The sequence below is a fragment of the Ctenocephalides felis genome, unplaced genomic scaffold (genome assembly GCF_003426905.1).
Source record: "Ctenocephalides felis isolate EL2017-DRISC unplaced genomic scaffold, ASM342690v1 CF-g0.4_SCAFFOLD_01170, whole genome shotgun sequence".
Classification (NCBI taxonomy): Eukaryota; Metazoa; Arthropoda; class Insecta; order Siphonaptera; family Pulicidae; genus Ctenocephalides; species Ctenocephalides felis.
The window spans coordinates 47,744,240-47,767,998 of NW_020537324.1; the positions used below are offsets into that span (position 1 = coordinate 47,744,240).

Genomic DNA, 23,759 nt, shown 5'->3' on the forward strand with positions numbered 1-23,759 from the left:
AGAAAATATGTATTTAGACATGTTTTATGTAGAACTTAATAATTTCATTTTAAAATGAATGGTCCATTTTGACAACTGACTTTTTGCAATCATTCAAGTAGTATGTTTATCCCACTTTCACAAAACTTCTGTTTTTTGCTAGAAAATAACTGAATCAAGAACAATTTGGATTTGGTATTATGCGGAAAATTTCCAGAACAAAGATTGGCTCATCGAACCTCTTTTCACACTGTCATTTTTTAGGGCTTTGTCACCATGAACAGCTTATAACTTTTTTTACCTTTGCAGAAATAAAAAAGCAAAATATGACAAAAGTTTTCGATTTTATTTTTTATACGAAAGTAATACTAAACAATCTATCAAACAACTTTTTTTATACATATTGGCAGATTAACATTCAAAAACTAAAAGCGTTCCACATTTGGACCACGTCCGCAAACCCAAAAATTGAATTGAAACCATTTGAGAAGAAAACTGCACTTACTTAGTTTCCAAACTGATAGATATATGTATTACAAAAACTATTTCAATTATCTACTTAATTTCTACCATAATTCATTTCATTGATGTATTAGTTTCACATCCAATTGTTCCTCAATCTTGAACAGAAATATCTTCTCCGAGTTTGAATGTATTCGCACTTCTTGCAATCTGTTCTGTATTTCATTGCATATTTCGTATCTGATATGATCTTCACAAAAAATAGCGCGCATGTAGAGTAACTCTTGTATTCACAAGTAATTGCTGCTTTAGTGAAAAAATGTTAGATGTTATTACTGAGATTATGCGGGATTCACTTGCAAATGAAGCGACGCTTCCTCATCCATGAGTTCACTAGAAATAGTTTTACCATGATAGTTTTAATTACCTACTACAGAAATCTTCTTTAAGTTTGACCTTAAGCTCGTGCCGTTATGCGAATTGTTTATGCTGTGTATGTATAACATGGGATGCGATGTATTTATCGATAATGCATTCAATTGAATGTTGGACATTATTAGAATAATGTTAGAGTCTTCGATATCAGTATTGAAGTGTCAATTATATCAATGAATACTACATATTACTATTATATATCAAAGAAAGCTTATTGGGATTTTATGTATTATAAATAACATTTCCGGGAACTAGATAACATTGAATACTAGAATTAAAAAAGCAATAACAATGATATCAAAAATATCTAAAGAAACTTCAAAGTTTAAATTTTGAAAATAAAAATTTTTCGTGATTCAATTTATCCATCTATTTTATAGCTATATCAAAGTTAAACAATTAAGTAACTTTTATATGTGTACGTGTGTAATATTTATCCATAATATTAAATAGGGTAGGGTGGGGCTCAATGGTCCTTTTTGACTTATTGAGCAATTATATTCTGATATCACAACAAATGACACATATCAAACAAACAACTATCTGACTATGCTCAGTAAAGTAGCTAATATATCAATGTACATATATGTTTTTTTCTGCTTTTCAAAATATTGTCACCTGAACCCATCAAATGGGACAGCTATCGGGCAAACAGATACAATGTCTTATTTTTAATTTTAAAGTGATTTTAAGAAATAATACCTACATATAATAATACCTACAATAATAATAACTACATTATTTAACCAATATAAATAGCAAAATATAAATTTTTTGGGTTCATTTTTCACAAAAATAACATTCCGTACAACCTTGATCTAGTATTTTATCAGAAATAAGCATCAGCATAATTAGAATAAGTATCTATTTCATTTATCTCTTGTAAAACTGCTTTTGTTAACTTAATTTACTGTTCTGTTTCCTATTATTTATTGTTTATACTTTGACATGGTAAAGGTTCAGTTGTTCTTTCTTACCCCACCCACATGTAGGCTTTTATAGAGGTTATACAAAAAAAAGCTGTTGAATCTAACTTACAAATAACGTTTTTGTGTTCCCAAGGATGTTTATTTAGTAACTTTCAAGAAGAGTTAAAGTCCATTTCTAGCAAGATTTTGAAGATGTTATAAAGTAATGAATTCAGAAATTCAGAAATTCAGAAATTCAGAAAATTAAAAATGATGCAAATTATGTTTCAAACTAATCAATCTTTAATCACAAGAACTATCATTGAATTATTTTGGAAAATTTTTTAATCGATTCAGAAATTTTTGTAGTTTAATTTTCTAACTAAGAAGGATGTGGAATGTAGTAAGAACATGTAATATTTTTATAATTTCTGCTTAAAAATTGCATTTTCACCTACTTTTAAAAATTCATTTTTTTTTAACAAAAATCAGATCTCTTCTTTCATGTTGTGAGCAAGAACTAAGTATTTGTCTATTCTTTTTGTGATGAGATCATGAAATTTGAATATAATACCTTATATATACAGCTATCACGACTGCTTGATGTAAAGCTGCCCTAGAAAGGATTAAACATAGGTCTTTGTTGCAAGAATAAAGATCTTAGCACTGATCCTTAGCAAGTTAAAAAAATACAAATAAAACTATGTACTATTTAAGCTATTACTTGCAATTATCCAAACATTTCAATGCAAAAATTATTTTCAAGTCGTGATAATATGTTTTTTCATATTTTAATGTAAGTGCAAAATTCATTCATTCATTCATTCATTCATTTATTTTATCAAACAAAATTGATCAAAAATATATACCTAGGTATATAAGCGTTTTTACTTTCAGTCGTTTACACTCAACTGGTTTAACAGCTGATTATTTGAAACATTCAATTAAATCATAAAGTTTTTGGACTAGTTTACAGTTATACCATATCCGCAATAATTGCACTTTAAAATGATTTTATTAATGATTGAACATTAGTGTTCTTGCATGATTATAGACAGATTTTAAATTAATTTATTGCTGAAATAAATGCGAAACTTATGCAAATTGAATTGAATATTTATATGGCATCAACAAACTTAAAATACAGTAGTTATCTTAAAATTTATCAATTGGTATATCGCCAGTAGAAAGGAATGACATGTCCAGTCGTACGATACATAGAAACTATGTGAACCGTTTACCGTATATACAGGTTTTATACACGACATTATTTACGTCGTAAATTTAATGTGACCATCAGTAATGTTTTTATGGAAGAAACTAAAGATTTTTATCAACTAAAAATGATTTTCAAATAACTAGATTTCAATATGAAATATATTCATTTCATGCACACAATTAACAGATTACTAATCTGGCAAAGGTAAAAGTTAATCTACACAAAATTTAACGAGAAGCAGTTTTTGCGAAAAAATAGTTCGCTAATTTTAGGGTTTCTAAACGTTTTAAGTCGCTCTAAATCGTTTGAGACCAAATCCGGAACAATTAAAGTGAATGCACACATGTGCATTCATTTCCAAAACAAAATTATTGGAACCTTCAATGTATTGTACAGAAAATAAGAAATACAGCGCTTGGATTCATCTAAACATAAAATTAAACAATGCTCGAAACATATATTTTAAAGACACCTAAAAACACCCAAATTCTACACGGAGGGTTTATTATTACCCCTTCTGCTTAAAATGTCGTTCATGGACGACATTCACTTTACTGCGCATGTATTTTATTTAATTTATCACTATGAGTTAAAGTATTAAGTTCAATAAACGCGTAATTTTGATTTTTTCACATATTTTCATTAATAATGATAGGAATAAATTAAAATATATTGTTTTGCCTAATCCGTTCAATAGCGCTACCAAAGGTACACGCTGTTCCGTATAGCAGTGTCAATCCTGCGGAAAACACTCTTATTACAAAGGGTTAATAAAGGAATGAATTGATTAAGATGTTAAAAATATTATTGGCTACTGAATAAGTCGTCTGATTAATTAGCGATTTTTTTAAATTATTGAACAGCGATCAATGGAAACACATTGCTGTCTATATTTCAAGTAAAAACAGTTGCTTAACATCAGGCTCCTCGAAACGGGTACCTTTTGTACAGGTCATTTCTGAACCTCAAATTCAAATTCCATCGCTTTGACCACTTGCCCACAGACAAGCCGTCGATTAATATTAATCACTTTTTTGCATACCAAATACACTCAAACAGCTAAAAATAGTATTTCAAATACATTGTATGAACACACATGCTATAAAAAATATATACACACATATGGTATGTCTGTATATTTTCTATAGAATATTGGTCATTCAAAGTAATTTCCTATAATATTACATACATTTCAATAAATTATGACCCTCCTAGTATTATTTATTTATGTAAGATCACCAACTCTTACTATCTATTGCATGGAACAAAATACCTCTTATATAAAAAAATTTACAAGCAATTAAATAAATGATTTGTATATATTTTATTAAATTGAAAGTAGCTTACGAGATTATTTATGAGAATGCGTACAGTGTTAATGAAAAGATCGCAATAAATTCATCTTGATGTGTAAATCGGAGCAAAAAAACCTTTGCGAAAGTTCAGCTTATTTACGCTAATTTACATTGTGACCTGATAACGGCTTAATCGTGGATTAAATAAATACTCAATGAAATGGCTGCTTTTGAATAAACTTAACATTATAGTCTTATTTCGAGACGGTTTATAGTACTTGTTGTTATAAATTATATTTAAATATGAATATATATATTTTAAGCTTGTAACGTCCTCTTGAATATCCTGAAATACTTATTGAAACACAACTAACTCTTCAATACTAGATATATTCACTACTCGTTACAGAACTCTTATTACTCTTACTTAACCAAACTCAACTTATCTCAATCAATCCTGAATCCATACTGTCACTCCTACTCTCAATCATCCTTACCAAACCACACATACATCCTGTCGGCTATTACGGGATCAGACACTCTCTCAAGACCCAGAGCCATCTATCCAACTGATCCGCACTACCAGCCGTTATATTCAAACTAATAAAATATAATCTTACAGTTCGGCCATTCCTGACCTCACAGTCGTCCCCGACTGATGAGACAAAATTTATCTGCAATAATCTAAAATAATAAACATTACACATAATTGAATATGAACTTAACTCTATCTTATTGTTCCTAACACTACACTTCACACAACTGTACATGTCCATTATCACTATGTCTTTCATCATTGTCACTTCCACTATCACTCTCTTAGGTTGTTATGTAACCTTCCTGGGTCTCCCTTGCACCACCTGAGAAGGAAGTACATTTCAGGCACCCCTCGATAACTCCCTTTATCACCTCGCTCATTCCACTGAACCAGTACTGTCTGGTAACTGCTAGTCTAGTCCTTTCCTCTCCGGCATGTCCCAACTGCTCATGAGTCAGCCTAACCACATTCTCCGCCATGGACTCTGGGACTAAGAATAATAGTCTCCCCTTGGCTTTACGGTATAACAATCCATCCCTCATCTCATAGATTTTATCTTCCTCTCTCTCCAACTTGGCCCGGATTGCCATCAGCGATGCATCCTGAGCTTGTCTTAAAGCCAGCACTCTGTCGAAACTATCCTCTTCTATTACCAGAAGCTCGTGACACCTGCTCAGAGCATCAACATGCTGCATTCTGGCTGCACCTCTATGTTCTAAGTCATAATTATAATTCTCCAATATAAGAGACCATCTAAGCAATTTTGGATTTACCTCTCTCTTCTGCAGAGCCAGCTTCAAACTATTGCAGTCGGTAACCAGTTTGAATCTTATACCGAACAAATATACATGAAATCTTTGAAGCGCATTGACTACTGCCAACATCTCCAGCTCAAAACTGTGAAGTTTGGACTCTGCCGTCGTTGTCCTCTTGCTATAATAGCATGTCGGATGCCATTTACCACTCTCTTGCCTCTGTAACAATACTGCTCCATACCCACGAGAACTACCATCCGTATGCAATTCTGTTCTGGCAGTTGGAGAGTATATCGCCAACACCGGTTTACTCACTAGCTCCTTTTTAACAATGTCTATTGCACAAACCTGCTCCTCTCCCATTAAAAAGTTCTCACCCTTTTTTGCACAAGTCATATAACGGTTTGCACTTTATACTAAAATCCTTAATAAATCTCCTAAAGTAACTAGCTAACCCTATAAAACTTCTTAACTGCTTAAAAGTCTTTGGAACTGGGATATCCAGTATCGCAGCTATATTGGCATCACTAGGCCTTATGCCTTTATCGTCTATATAATATCCTAAGAAACTCAATATTATCAAACATAAAACTACACTTATCTAACCTTAACTGTAACTTATTCATACGCAACACTTTCAGCACTCGTTTCAAAACGTTTATATGTTCATTAATTGTTTCTGTGGCTATCAACAAATCGTCCATGTAAGCCGTCACTTCACCACATACAATAAACTCCCTCAGTACTTCATTTATATATCGCAAAAACACACTAGGGCTGTTACAAAATCCAAAAGGCATTCTTATACATTCAACTGTCCCTGCGCACACACAAAACTGGTATATTTTCGACTACCCTCGTTGATCACTACATGATGAAATGCATCCTTCAAATCCAGCCTCGTAAAATGTCGCTTACCCTTAAGAGCGTCTAAACAATCATCGATCCTTGGACTCGGATAAGGGTCTCGTACTACCCTCTTGTTGAGTTCGCGGTAATCGATGCATAGCCGAATATTACCGTCTTTCTTGCGAACTATTACAATTGGTGAACAATACTCTGAACAGCTTCGTCGTATTATTCCCCGATCCAACCAATCTTGTATTATAACTTCTACTTGGCCCCTTTCATAATAAGATATTCTACGCGGACTTACATGAAATGGTTCCGCTCCCGCTTTCAAAACTATATTTAACTCGAACTTTACATCCGGCTCCGTAGGCTGTTCGGCTTCAAGATATTCCTCGCGCATAACCTTTTCCACTTGCATACGTGAGGTTAAGTCTACATTTTCACAAATTTTGGCACACTGCTCGGACTCACTAAATGTATCTATTAAAAAAATGTCATTCGCACTATCGTTTTTATAACTAATGTCCACTGTTCTTCCGATATTAACATTTAACTCACTATGTTGCACCATGTCCCTACCCAATAAACACATCGAAGACATGGTTTCACTCGGCACTAAATAAAATTTAATTGTCACTGTCACACCAAACTTCACAAACGTAGCCTTCGCTGTCACAATTCCTAAAACATTCACTTTGGCGCCATTGATGCCCTCAAAACTGTCATCCGCGCTACACTTCTCCCACTCCACGCCAGTTGGCGCTGCGTCTGTCGTTAGCATCGATATAGGCGATCCCGTGTCTACGATACTGTCAAACTCATGAGTGCCAACCTTCGTGCGCACTCTATACGCCGGGATGTGACTTATTAAATGCGTCTTCGTGGTACTATCCGCTTCTCTGCTTGTAGATGCCTTTGGCGCATAATCTGTCGAGCCTTTTGAGAACTCTCTGTGGATGCTTTTTGCGGACAGTCCCGCAGCAAATGTCCCAACTTCCCACACAAATAGCATGCACCTTTTTGCCTCCTAGGCTTCGAGCATCCTATCGCCCTGTGGCCGCTTTCACCGCAATTAAAACATTCTGTAACCTTCGGTATTACTACAGAAGGCGGTGGTTTCCAGCTCATATTCTGCGAAATGCCCCGTTCATATGGTGTTATTTCGTTCATTACCCTCAACACTGCCGATGTACTTTTAAATTCGCGCATTTTTGCTTGCGCTTGCAATGTCGCGTTATCGAACCCTTCGATCAAATACGCTATCATGTCCGTTTCTTCAATAGCAATTTTGTTACCTAGCGCCATTTTTTCTTGGTAATATGTACTAAATGGCTCATTTCTTTTCCATTTCCGGGCTTCGAATCTTCTCATTAATGTTAATCTGTCCTCACGACACTGGAAAACTTCACACATGCTGCTTTTCAACTCTTCGTATGATAGCCTGACATTATCCGCAGAAGAATTGTACCAAGCCTTTGCTGGTCCAGTCAATCGTGATACCAATAACAACGCCAATTTTCTCTTTGGTATATCGCATACCTCCGAGATCGCGTTTAATCTCCTAAACCATGATTCTACATCATCTTCCCTATCACCACTGAACTCGGGAATCATAGCTAAAATCTCCTGATTGCCCATCATGTCATGCACGTTCAACACGGTAACCTGTGGTTGAGCCGCCATTTCCGCTCGCGTGTTTTCACTGGTATGGGCCATGTTGTATCTAATCTTATTAATCTTCGTAATCACTTAATTATTTTTCTTAAAACACTAACACACACACTCACAATTGCACACTCAGTCTACACCACGTGTTTTTCACTGGCCGGTAAAAAATTTGCTTCAATTATCGATCACCTGATTTACAATCTCTCTCAGATTCCTAATCTCTCTGATTTCCAGTCTCTCGCTAGACTCCTAATCCTCAGATTTCCAATCTCTCAGATTCCTAATCAGCGCTCACAATAATTACAAACTCACTTTTCCTCTATATATGGGTATGCCACTTCTGAACTTTAAGCTTGTAACGTCCTCTTGAATATCCTGAAATACTTATTGAAACACAACTAACTCTTCAATACTAGATATATTCACTACTCGTTACAGAACTCTTATTACTCTTACTTAACCAAACTCAACTTATCTCAATCAATCCTGAATCCATACTGTCACTCCTACTCTCAATCATCCTTACCAAACCACACATACATCCTGTCGGCTATTACGGGATCAGACACTCTCTCAAGACCCAGAGCCATCTATCCAACTGATCCGCACTACCAGCCGTTATATTCAAACTAATAAAATATAATCTTACAATATATATATATATATATATATATATATATATACTAGTTGACCCGGCAAACGTTGTTTTGCTAAGTATGGTATAATATTCTAAACAATTTTTAGAGAATCAAAAATATTAATACTTTAAATGTTGTATGAGGATGTTTTTGCTTGAATGTTATACATGAGTATTATAAAAACATTAAACCCCATTAGTTGTCTGTATTTTGTCAATACAATCAAACTGAAGATTTATACACTTTCTATAGAAAACATGGCATAATCCAATCCAAGTCTTTTTTGGTTTTCGACTTATTGATTACGTTCCAAGTTTTTCAGATTCTTTTTGGATTCTGTATTTAGTATATAATTGTAATAATACTACTGAGCTTATAAAAAAAATCAAATTTCTGCGAGGAGAGATAAAAAATGAATTAAGTATTTCATTTTTGACTTGCTTTTTGAAAAGTTTTCAAGTAGCATTCGATGAATAAAGTAAATTTAATAAAATGTATATATTAAAGCAGGGCCAGACACAAAGGTCCAATTTGACTTTGAGCAAATATAAAGTATATTGTGAAAACCCATAACAATTATATCACAACAAATAACACATTATTTTAACGAAAAATTATCTGACTACGTTCAGTAAACTGTCTTCAAAATGTCTTTCAAAAATTTGTTATTTAGACCTTTTTATCCTATAGGCGAGGTATAGTGCTAAAAAACTACCAACGGAAGAAAATACTTTTATTATGGATTTTTAAAGATTACCGTTTATCTCCCGATATCAAAGTTTTCAAATCAAGGTTATAGCTGGTTCTATATCTTTTTTCCTCTACTTTCAAATATTGTTGTCAAACAATGCTTAACTTTAACGGTTTTTGAGACACTGGTGGTTGACCTTTTAAACCTCAGTCCTTCGTATATTACTATCTATTCTTCGATAAATTCTAGGAAATTAGAACTGGGAAAATGTTATTATGTCCGTTTGATCGATACCAAATTCAGGTTCTGTATTAAAATAACATAAATAAAAAATAATATAACCTAGAAAATGTTTTATAAATACCTATGAGTATATAATTATACAAATGAGATCTTTTAGAGCACCGTGTTTGAGAAAAATATGCCAAAAAGTGCATTTTCATATTAACATTTCAAAAGAGTTGATATTTTGAGTTTCTAGTAACACTTGGGGCCCGTTTACTAACGTTTTTATATATAAATAAAACTACAAACAAAGCTACTTACTACAATTTAATCATAATTAAATAAGATTCACGTAAAATGTCCTATTGAACGTAATTGAACATCATCTGTCAAAAACGTTTGACATTTCACGAATTAGCAACCGTCCATTGTTTTATTTAGATTACGCTTCTACAAAAAATTTCAAATTAAAAATAAAAAGTTTCAATGCGGATTTGAAATAATTTCCCACTTTTTGGACTTTATCTGGATTGGCACGAATTTTTCAAGACTAAGACTGGCCAAATCGATTCAGCCGTTTTCGAGTTTTACTTGGACATTTGAAAGAGAGCTCCATTTTTATATATAAGATATATATATATATATATTATTATATTATTTTGTTATATTATATTTATTTATTCAGCCTAATGGCCTAGAAATACATCATTATCTTAAGTCACCATAATATATTAAACCTACTTTATATACAAAAATTATACAACATATATATATATATATATATCATATATTATATATATATATATATATATATTCATATATATATATATATATATATATATATATATATATATATATATATATACAGGGCCTGCCTTGCATGCGATGCATGCAAAAAATGCGGGCGCAAGCCTTAGGGGGCGCCAAAACGAGTTTCGGAAATAAAATTTATAATATAATGTTTATATTTTTTATATAAAATCTTAAAATTAGTAAATAACAGCTCTGTTTATTGCTTAATCTACTTATCCAATTTTTTCTTTATTTGAAAAAGAAATTATCTAGTGTTCAAACCTGCGAAAGATTAAATTTAATTGTTGGGCATTATTGACGAAAAATTGCGAGTTGATTTAGTTGAATCGGAACTTGTTAAAAAATATAAACAAATTATAAAAAATGGGGAGTGCTTAGAAAATTACTTGTTTATTCTGAGAAATTGATTTGTAACTTTTGCTTTTGTTGCAAATGTTTCGCATCTGTTGAACTTTGAATGTTGAAGAGATGCGTGGAACAAATATGAAAAATGGAAGCAAAATTTACTTTGGAACGAAAATCTTAAGGCTTGTTTTATACCTAGTGGAGTCCATACTCTAAATTTAATAATTATTAACTATACAGAAATAATACATATCAAATATAATACGTTTTTTTTAATATGGTTCAAGAAATGTGTAATTTCTTTGTATTTTTACTGATTTTTGAACAATACTTACGATATCAATAAGGAGAAGTTTACGGACGCAATTTTGGATATTGTAACTGACGAAAAATTAAATTAAATTAAAATTTAAAAAATCCAAAATAAAATACTAATGTTATGTTTGAAAATTAAATGCTAGTTTTTTTAAATATTAATATTGCACATACGTTAAAAATAATTGAAAATTTCAAAATACTTGATTATAATCAACCCCCGAATCGCCTCGATTTTCTAAATAAATTTAAAATCAATATATTTTATACGCTTTTAGATTATATCTAATTTTTTGTGCACTAAATTCAGAATAATTAAAAATTAATTTATTTATTTCACTTAATATTTTTGTTAAATTGAAGTTATAGAATTTAAAAAATTCATTGCAGAAATAGTATTTATTATTTTGATATCAAAATCTTTATATCAAAATAATAAATACTATTTCTAAAATTAATAATAAAATGCATTTCTTAAATTTTATAACTTTAATCTAACAAAAATATTAATTATTTTGCTATGGTAGTCGAACTTACATCCTTAACCAATTTACTACATATTGAATATTACTAAAATGTAAAATTATTAAGGGATTGTTTTATTTATTGATATCGATAATAATAAATAAATTTAAAATCAATATATTATACCCTTCGAGATTATATCTAATTTGTTGTGTACTAAATCCAGAATAATTAAAAATTAATTTTTAAAAAATATGTAAATATTTATATATAATTTTAATGATAAACTGTTAAAACGGTGAAAATTAATAGGGGGGGACGCCAGAAAAAAAGTTGCATGCGGGCGCTAAGGACCCCAGGACCGGCCCTGTATATATTTATATATATATATATATATATAGAATCTTCGATTTGTAAATATTTCGTAGAGCTTCGAATAAAATATCCAACAGTAATAAAAAAGACAAAGTTTTTTTAAAAACATTTCTTTATTTATTTACTGTCAACGTTTCGGAACTAGGTACTTACCATCTTCAGGATATCTGTAATGATCTAGATCCCATCAAAGATATGGGGAAAAAAGTGCCATAAATATAAATTTAGTTTTTGAGAGAACGGGAGCGTCCGATGATTCAAAAAAGAATTGGTTAAATTTTTGGGTTGAATGATCCAGCGATTTCAAAAATCCAATTAAAAATAAAACTACATTTGACGGTCAAAAATGATCATCAGACATATGCGCATCAAATTATCAATTTTTTAAGAGGATTTTATAAATAAGTATAAATTTTGTTTACATTTCTATATCCATTCACGCTTCGCCGTGTTTCACTTCCAAATAAAAATTTGATCAAAAGTGCATATTTGTTACATCTAGTCTACCAATTTTCTTGTGTTTCAGCTTCCCAGTCTACTTGACTGTCTGTCTATCTCTCTATCAGGTAACCGATTTACCAATTTATCAAACCACCAATTTACCAGACCACCAATTTACCAGACCACCAATTTACCAGACCACCGATTTACCAGACCACCAATTTACCAGACCACCAATTTACCAGACCACCAATTTACCTGTCTACCAATTTACCTGTCCACCAATTTACCTGTCCACCAATATAACTGGCAACCTGTTTATCAGTCCAACGATTTACTTGTCCACTAATATACCTGTCCACCAATATACATGTCAACCAACATACCTGTCTACCAATATACCTATCAACCTTTTTATCAGTCTACCAATTTAGTTGTACACCAATTTACCTGTTTACCAATTTACCTGTCTACAAATTCATCTATCAACCTGTTTACAAATTATCATTTTACCTGTCACCCAATTTGCCTGTTTACCAATGTACCTGTTATACCATTCAGCATGTCTACCAATTAACCTGTCAGCCTGTTCATCTGTCTACATATTCGTCTATCTACCAGTTGTCCTGTCTACCATTTTATATATCCTCGAATTTACGTGTCCATTAGTCACTTATCCACCTGTTCATCCTTTTACGAATGTATCTATTTACCTGCGTTAACTATTTATCTGTTCACCTGTTTACTTGTCTGCTAGTTCACCAGTTCACCAGTCTATCAATTACCAATTAATTAAGAAAGATACAATTACTATACTAATTTTTACAAAATAGAGGTTTTTGGTAGGAGGTTGAAAATTTTGGATAATATGTGCTATTTGTATTATAACAAAATTTGAAAATAAAAACTCACTGAAAAAAAATTTTTAAAAAAATGTTAGTTTTCGGGGAGACCAACCAATTATCAGTACTTGCAGGTATATTTTGCCATCTAAACTTGCAGCAAAACATGTCGACAGACTGAAAATAAATTTCCAAATTAAAAGAACAATGTCGATGCGGGTGCGTGCTTTTGTACATTTCAATATAAGTTATATTGGCGATGGCGTACATATATGGTACGTGGCTATCGCACGTTCTTCCACTTTGGCATTGCATGAGATACGTGACGTGTAGGAGATTAATATAATTCTAGAATTGCGGTTGAAATGTGGTCAAAATGACCGATCGCATACGAACTCGATTCCATCTTCGATTTTTGTATAAACTATTGTATTTTATGCGTTTCTATTAAATGCGCATGCAATGCACGCTCTCAACAGCAATAGCTAGAAATCTAATGTTAGAAAACTTGTTGGTCCTCACTGAGATGTGGGATGAGATGTTCGCAATTCTGATGGAAAATGGTTATGTTCCTTATACTGCAAAATATATTGAATTGATATCGGAAATTATTTACAATTTGTTAGGACTGTTTAAAAAAAATATTTAAGTTATTTTTGATAACTCGGAAATCTTGAAATACCTTCTCCGACTTTCCGAGAAAGTAATACGACAGATTACTTCCTATATATTATATTATATATAATTAATCAATTATATGAATTAATAATTACATATACTGAAATTTGATTCACTTTAATATTTTTTTACAAATTTTTACTAATGAGAATTTTGAGAATTTTGAAATTTTTGAAAAAAGTTGACTTTGAAATTGTTGACGTTGAATTTTGAAATTGTTTTTTATATATTTCGAATTTATTTTTATACTTTGAATTTTTCTTAAAATTTTGAGCTTTTTTCAAAGCAGTCTTGCTGCGTCGTTTTGAGGAGAAATATCAAAGCGCGTAAGCGCCGCATTGCGGTCTAACGGATAAACATTGGTACGGAACCCATAGAAATGTAAACAAAATTCATACTCATTATTTAAATTTCTATAAAATATCTAATATTTGTATGTGCATGTGTCTAATAATCATTTTTGACCGCCAAATGGCTTTTTTTTACTTTTTTCATTAGATCTCCGAAACCGCTAGACATGCCGCCATGAAAATTTGATCAATTCTTTATTTTATCAATACAAGTAAAATGTTTTTTGAATTATTGAGGTATGCCAAAATTTATTATTTTTTTTAAAAACGATTAACATTTTGAAAAAAAAAATTATTTCGAAAAAATTAGATTTTTGAGAAACTATAAATTTGACAAAAAAATACTTTTTCTTGAAAACAAAATTTTTTATTGAAAAAAAATGTTTTCTTTATTTTGACATCTTTTGGAAATTCTGAACTTTTTTCAAAGCAATCATACTGCTTTAACTGCATAGAGACGGAATGTCAAAGCGCGTAAGCGCCGCGTCGCCGTCTAACGGATAAACATTGGTACGGAACCAATAGGAATGTAAACAAAATGTATACTTATTGTTAAAATCTCTATGAAATATCTGATAATTTGATGTGCATATGTCTAATGATCATTTTTGACCGCCAAATGTTTTTTTTTTACTTTTTTCATTAGATCTCCGAAACCGCTAGATATGCCGCCAATTGATCAATTCTTTATCTTATCAATACAAGTAAAATGTTTTTTGAATTATTAAAATCGGCCGCTCCGTTCTCTTAAAAACTGAGTTACCGTTTTTGACACTTTTTGCCCCATATCTTCGGAACGGCTAGACCTGTCTTTGCCAAAAGCTAATCAGCACGTCTCCTTATCAATACGAATCGAATGTTTTTGGAATTGTTGAAATCGCTTCGTCGCTTTTTGTCGACGAAAATTTGTCGAAGCGCGATAAACGTCTATCAAACACACATTTATCATACGCCTGCTACAAAATCTATCATGCACATCAAAAATACATCAATTTCTAATAATATGTCAACAATCTAGAATATATCGCTTATCCAAACATATACACAATACTCAATTTTTTCTAAGGTATGCCAAAATGTTAAGAAAATTTTGAAACGTAAAGATATATAAAAATTTTCATTTTCGATTTTTGTGCGATTACTATAACTTGCCCTACGGGAGGTTAATAATGTATTATATTTTAAGCTTTCAATTAGACTATTCGCGCCAATCAAAGCATGCGGATATATTTGATATAAAACAAAAAATCATCAATAGATAATTATAAAAACCAAAATCAATTCAATCAATACGTAATCAAAAAAACAATATTAAAATTATTGTAAATACACTTATAACTTGTTATTAATACAAAATAAATATATACAGTTATCAATTAAGTGTTTTACATATGGTCCTTCGAAAAGTAAATTCAAATTCAGTCAAAACAAGATCTTAAAAATCATAGACAATATTCAAATTGCATTAGCTTTTGTTAAAAAAAACACAAAAAATAAGTGGATATCTCTGTTAAATATATATGAGAATGATTTTAAACTCATAACAGTTTAATCGATAAACATTAAATTGCGTTTCTTACATAATCATATCAAGTTAATTAATGTAATTATTATAATTAATAGCGGACAGACCATGTTTATGTATAAAATGCTAATATGTGTTTGAACAGATTGGATTCGCTTCCATACATTCATATATATGTGGAGGATAATCTGCACAAAACGAACTAATATTTGATATTTATTATGATAATTTGACATGTAATTTATATTTGTTTTTCTGAAAAATCAATATCAAGTTTTCAGCTGGGTAACAAAATATAATTTATTAAAAAAAGTTCGGCTCAAATATAATATATTATTATTTTTGCGAATTTTAAGTGAACACCAATAAACAATTATCAAGATTCATAGAATATTTATTTTAATTTTATTCTAATTTTTATTATAATAATAATAGAACATTAAAATTTCCAATATATATGTATATAAATATATATATATATGAGAGAGAGGGAGAGAGATAGAGGGAGAGAGATAGAGGGAGAGAGATAGAGGGAGAGATAGAGAGATAGTAAGAGAGAGAAAGTGGTTAATTTATAGACTGGTAAATTGGTGGACAGCTCAACTCGATAGACTGGTAAATTGGTGGACAGCTCAACTCGATAGACTGGTGAACAGATATATTGATGGACAGTTATACTGGTGGACTGGTCAATTGGTAGACAGGTAGAGAGGAAGCCAGACAGTCATATAGCCAGGTAGACTGGAAAATAATAAAGCTAGTAGACTAGATGTAACAAATATGCATTTATGTTCAAAGTTTTAATTGAAAGTAGAACACGGCGAAGAGTAAATCGGTAAAGCTAGTGTCGAATAAAATGTTTAAACATCAATATGAGTGATGTCAAATGCAGAACTGCGTTAAATAAAATGATAAGACTCAACTCTTCCAATTATACTGTGAAAACCAAATCAGCAACAGCACAACATATAACATGTGACTTAATGCAAATTGCTGGAACTTGAGTGATGAAAATAATCAATAATTGTTTTGAATAATTTCAAATAGATAATCTATGTACTACATATATATATATATATATATATATATATATATAAATAAGTCGGGTTTTCCTTCCTGACGATATAACTCCAGAACGCACGAACCGATTTTGACAATTTTGCATTCGTTGAAAAGTATCGGGCTCCGCAAAGTTTATAGCTAAGAAAATTAGTGGTGCATGGTATCGGGCCTTAATGCAAATTGCTGAAATTCCACGCACTGTAATTAAAAATTCGAGTAATGACATTAGTGAGAAATATAAGACCTATGCTATCAGGTCAAGTCAACGAGCAATTCTTGCCGCAAAGAATGATAATGTACACGTACTGAATTTCACCATTTAATTAAAAATTACTGGCGATTTGGTGACATACCAATGATTCTGACTGGTCTTCCGTTTGACTTCAAACGATTGCAATTTCCAATTCGCCTTTCGTTTGCAATGACAATTAACAAGTCGCAAGACCAATCGCTTAGTGTTTGCGGTATTAATTTCAAATAGATTATTTAGAAAATCATTGTTTTTCACATGGGCAGTTATACGTTTTCTGTTCACGAGTTGGGAAACCATCCGCTTTGTTTGTGTTATTTTCTGACCAAAAAAACAAAAAATGTGGTTTACCAAAAAGCACTTCAATGAAACGGATAATTTGCGGATTCACTTTCATTTACCTAGAGAAATTCAACTAAAACTTCCATTTCAAATATAAAACAAACAAAAATAATCTTCATCTTTCTCACGAAACCATCTGGTGGCGAAACGGAGTTCGTCGGGTTTGCTAGTTGTATATCTCAATATATTTTAAAGTCAAGAGATATACAATATTTTGAGTCCTACCTGGATATGCATAAATAATGAATAGTCTTGAATTTGTTGTTGATATAATATATTTAATTTGAGTTTAAAAGTCGGGCGTTAATAGTAAGCGATTTGTTAGAAATATATTTAAAATCCATATGTTTCGGCTAGCACTAGCGTCTTATTCTTCATTCAGTTTCAACGGCAATCAATATAACTATAAAAATTAGAACTAAATAAATAATATGTAAGAAATTTCATAGAATAACAATAATAATAATAATAATAATAATAATAATAATAAACACAATTTTGTATCCCAATATAACATATATTATTATTATTATTACTATTTTTTTTCTATGAAATTTCTTATATATTATTTATTTAGTTCTAATTTTTATAGTTATATTGTTTGCCACTGAATGAAGGCTGAATTACCAATTGAATATTTACATACATAAGTATATGTGTATGTGTGTATTTATTTATACGTCTTCATTGTTCGTATATAATTCGGTCGCGATTGTATTTTTTTATAATAAGCATGCATGTGTAAACATTTAGCCGTTGATGCCAATGAATCAGTCATGCGTTGAGGGTGATTTAGTGTGAAATCAGATGTATAAAATGCGGATAACATGGTCGAAGCTACGAAACATTGTGTATCGGCTGCATTGTGCGCCGCTCTTTACATGCTCAATTATCCCATCGTATGCTGAAATATTGCCAGAGAGATGATGAATATATACCCAAACGCGCTATTAGCGGCGTATAAGTCACAGGCTCAATGTTGCGCACATGAATAAATGGCTTTATTATTGGTTTTGTTCGGGAATTCGAAAACCATGGGATGTCCCATGGTAAAATATATAAAATTATTTAAAATCATCTCTATATAAGTACATACGAGTTATATTAAGGTGACCGTATTGTTTTATATCAATAACTTACAGTTATTGATATGGTTGTTGGAAAGAAGGGGGGAGGGGTGATAATCACATTTTAATACAAAATATTTTTATAGTGTCTTAACTGAATCATTTTTTTAAATTAGATTTATAGACAATGAGCTTAGAACTTAACATATTTTCTGATTTGCGTTTTTTGGTATATGTATGATTTTAGTACCACAAGCTTATAGTGTGTCTATTTCTAATCTGAAAGCTTTTAGCGTAATTATTTTGCTAATTGCCATTTTTTTCTTCCTAATTCATATTTTTTTATAAACATACTTGTCTATATATCATTATTTGATTATTTGATGTTGTAATTTGATCACATTAAGTGATAGCGATCATTCCATAATTTTCAAGAGTTTCGAACCATCCAGAACAAAAAATTTGAATCCGGGCAAATAATATTCCAGAAGAAAAACAGGACGCAAGGTGGCAATCTGTTAGATTTTATCGTACAATATTATGATGAAGATTTTGAAAAGATCAACTTGTTAAAAACAATTAATTTCTCACGAAGAATTCACATTGGCCAAACATTTAAAATATTTATCAAACAATTTTGAAATTGTGACAGGGCCGATTATTCCACAATGTGATCGATGAGGGCAGTTGATTCAATAGTGCAGGATTGAATTGCCTGATTCTTCATAAGAGCTTACTGTTTGATTGACTGGAGTCTATGAGGACTACTTGGATGAAGTATCTAAATCGAGTTCTAAAAAGAACATACAATCTAGATTCAGTTCCAAAGTCTTAAGCATGAAAAGACGATTTGGTGAGTTCAAGAACAAGGAGAGGTTGAATTGCGATTCCAGTGAACTTTTTGGTGTCAGCGATAACCACAGGTCTGGACATACATAATGAGTATGCCAACGGAAGTCCGGTGTCATGGCTAGAGTAAATGCGTTAATCCGAGGACTGTGGGCGTACCTTTTAAGTAGCCGACGGAAGACCAGTACTTAAGGCGTTGCACCAAAGTCTATTTTTTTTTTAATTCTTGATTCATGTTCAATTGCTATCTTCATTGTACATGTCGTAAGTAACCAGTATAAAAATATATAAATTAATAGAAATATATTTCTATTTTTTATAAAAATGTATTGAAATATATCATTATCAAAACTTTATAAAATGTCATGACATGGATATTTGTTTCTATCAAATTGCAAGGCTCCTTGATTCCCACAAAACTAATCAGCACATTTCCCTTTTAATAGAAATCAAATGTTTTTTGAACCATTAAAATAGGTTGATCCGTGCACCCGAAATCGTGGACGAAAAAATGCGGACATACCAAACACACACACATCCATTTTTTCTGGGGTATGCCAAAATGTTCAGAAACTTTCAAAACGTGAAGATATGCAAAAATATTCATTTTCGATTGGCTACGGGAATTAATTAATTTATGAAAAAGCAAATTACATGCCTTTAATGTTTCAATCAAAAGCTACATAAAGAAAAACTTTGTTCTGTACGATAAGAATAATGTAAGTACAACTAACATCCCGTAACGAATTATCAATTTTACAATATTTGCAGGAATTTGAAGATGTGAAGTATAATGCTATGCACCACTAATCAACTTTCCTTTATAATAAATTATATGATTCGCCAAAAAGCTGGATAATATTCATGTATTTTAAATTGCATTTATTAAAAAACCGTAAAATGCAACAACATGTCAAGTTACAATGTTTTATATTAATAATTTATTTTCGGAATACCTTAAGACCTTTGTATAAAAAATGGTCTTTACGATCAATGGTACTGCGAACGTCATTATTTATATATTAGTTTCAATTTTGTTAACTTTCTAATATATCTCGTCGACGCCATGTAATAATATGATGTATGTTCTGAATATCAAAAATTCAATTTATTTAAATGACGTTGAGTACTAAAAGTGATTTGTTATTTGTATTGATTTTCTCATCATGGCTCGTGACTCTGTCATGATTCTTTGACGAACAATGTGAAAGAATTGAATATGTAGTCAAGCTGCTATGACCTCGACATCGGGTCGTGGAACATTTTCGGTCGTCAAAATTTGATTAATTTGAAGGCTTCTATGTCATGTGAGCTATTAAAATTAACTTGAAATGGACTTGTAAAATTTAAAAAATATATAGTTTTCTCACATAACTATATTTTTTTTATAATAGACTTGCTATGCGGTAGATGTTGTAAGTACATCCATTATAAAGGATGTATCATTTTATTTGGTTATTCTCGATTGATTGCTTTCATAAGTTTATAAATATGATTTCAAGTGAAAATAGCTATTAACCTGCTTTGCTGAATCAATAAAAAAAATCGTATTACAGAAATTGTAATTATAAATTAATCATATAGCGTTATTGGATGTTTGGATTTTCCTCTATGAAAAAGAAAGCAGCATAATAAGTCATAGGACTTGAGAAGTAACAGCCAAAAAACAATTTTTAACTTCCCGTTGGGTAAGTTATAGTAATCGCAAAAAAATTGAAAATGAAAATTTTTATATATCTTTACGTTTCAGTTTTCGGAATATTTTGGCATACCTTAGAAAAATGGATGTATGTGTGTGTGTGTGTGTGTGCGGATACAAATTTTCGTTGACGATTTCGGGTACACGGTACTACCGATTTCAAATGTTCAAAAAACATTGGATTTCTGCTGATAAGGAAACGTGCTAATTAGTTTTTGGCATAGACAGGTTTAGCCGTTTCGAAGATACAAGGCAAAAAGTGCCACAAACGGTAAGTCAGTTTTTAAGAGAACGGAGTGTCCGATTTTAATAATTCAAAATACAAAATACTTATCTGTGAAAATACAAAAAATACACATACAAAATGTAAGTATGTTGATGAAATATGTAATGTTAAGACCAAACTGTTTTTAGTAATCATATTATTGTTCAAGTTGCCACTAATCGGTGGCGTAAAGCTCAACTTAACGCCATCATCTTACGACGTTTGTTTGGTTGTGAGTACTGTTGTTTAGTTTACGAGAACCTTACTATAATTTTTAATTGCACGTTATTTGATTGTTTTATAAGATGTATTGTTCATTTTAAGTAAAGCGTAACAGTTGGTTTTGTAAAACCTCTATAAAAGCTCACAAGTGAGGGAAGATAAAACGGACTGACTGAATCTTTACCCTGTAAGACGTAAATAATAAAAATGCCCTACCATCTTTACATTATTGGTATATATTTTTATGGTACTTATCATTTTGTTTTACTGATCTGCATTCGAGTTAATTTGATTAAATATGCTTCGATGTTTGGTATCACTTATTTAATCTACTCTACATGGTCAAAGGCATAAAGTGCAGGTACGATTAACATAACATATAACTGACTTCTCAAAACCACTTGAATCTATATTTTAGTGCAAATATATGCCATTGGTCGCATTCCAGTACAGCATCTCCATAATCGTAATCTCGCAACGGCAGAATGAATTTAATTTATGGGTTTGCGTGACCTGGACATCTGGTTTGTATAATTAATTGGTACAAATGAAAAACGTATATTTTATGGACGTGTCAACTAACCAACTCTACGGCAATTCTTAGATGTACATAGTTGTAAATGATCGGATACCGTTTGTTGGTCTTCGTTTGCAGAACGCAACCTAGGGGTCATTAGTGGGGTCAAGTAACCACTATCCGGTAGCATCGTCCATACGTATCCTAGTAGTTTTGTACAATTCGTATGTGAACATCTCTTTTATGGAATATTATCAATCGATACCTATGCAATATAATACTGTACAGTTTTACATTTCTGTTAGTTCTGCTATATACATGGTACAAATGAAGTTAATGTGACTTCTACTTACATTAACTTTAAAATATTTCTACTATATTGACCATACTTTTTCATTTGTTTGATAATTATATTGACCATATTTGAATAAATATTTATTATGATTATTATGAATTTAATCAAATTCCATTCGAACGGTTTCAATAATGCTTCAAATTGACAGATCGTTTCATAATCATGTTATTTTATAAAATTCTGAGTTTTTTTTACAAAAATGTTAATATAATCAAGTGTATGATTCAAAAATACTCTATTTTTTGAGTACATTTTGAGAGGATTTGAAATTATTAAATAGCTGAAACTTAAAAAGTATATTATATAGTAGGGGAAAGTCTCCTAGTGGCACCTAAGGTTATTTATAAATAAATCAAAAAATATTTTACGAAATGTTAAATTATGATTTAAGTTATAAAGTTAGAAATCAAACTAAATTAACGAAACCGCAAGCTTCGCTAAAAAATAATTAATACTATCAATCAAACTTTTTTATCAAAAAATATAATTTTAAACAGTGGCACCTAGTTCCGGACATTTCAAAATAACCTGCATTGATCACATGTAGTTTTTGAGGAATATTTTTAGATATTGCAATAAAAGTCACTATTCATCCACCCTTTTGACTGGGCCAAACTGATGCTCTCAACTGGTGCATTCAACAGAAGCTTTTCATTCTTTTACTAGGAAATACGAAAAATGGGGGATGTAGTGACCGTTAGGACTCATGCAGAACAAAATTAAATAATTGGAATAAATTACGTAAATTCTCGCAAGAAATATCAATTTGTTTACTGTCCGGCACTAAGGGACGACTTAGTGTCCGGGGCTAAGGAACAGATATTTTGGTTAAAAATTGGTTAAAAGATCTAATAATATTCTACCATTTTACGGATAAAAATCAAGTAGAACTTTTTTTTTTGCATACCACTCAAATGTAAATGCATAACTATGCTAGAATTACTTCCATTGATATTTAGGTGACGCCGTGATTTTGCGCATAAAACAAGAAAGGGTTGCTCTCGCCGTGGCCGTATGCGTCACAGACGAGGCTTGGCGCGTGATCCTGTACCTGTGTACCCTCCATGCCCCATTTACTTGTATTTTAAAATGAAAAGATTTATACCCGCCTAAATAATACGTGTTAAATAGAGTGTCCGGTACTTCGTTCCGTCCGTCGTTACGGGACTTCCCCCTACTTACTATACTTCAACGCTTTTCGCAAACCCGAGAAATTTTAAAATTTCTAACTTTTTGAACACGTGTCGTTTAAGATATTAGATAATTCATTTAGAGGATTTAACCATTTTCTCTGTCGTTTACAAAATCACCTTTTCT

The 23,759-nt window shown here is 31.3% G+C and overlaps 1 protein-coding gene across 1 annotated transcript in view; it reads left to right on the top strand.

The window, feature by feature from the left end:
• Nucleotides 1–23,759, top strand: part of LOC113367322 — a 335,948-nt gene that overhangs the window by 189,162 nt on the left and 123,027 nt on the right. The gene's annotated exons all lie outside the window — the stretch shown is intronic.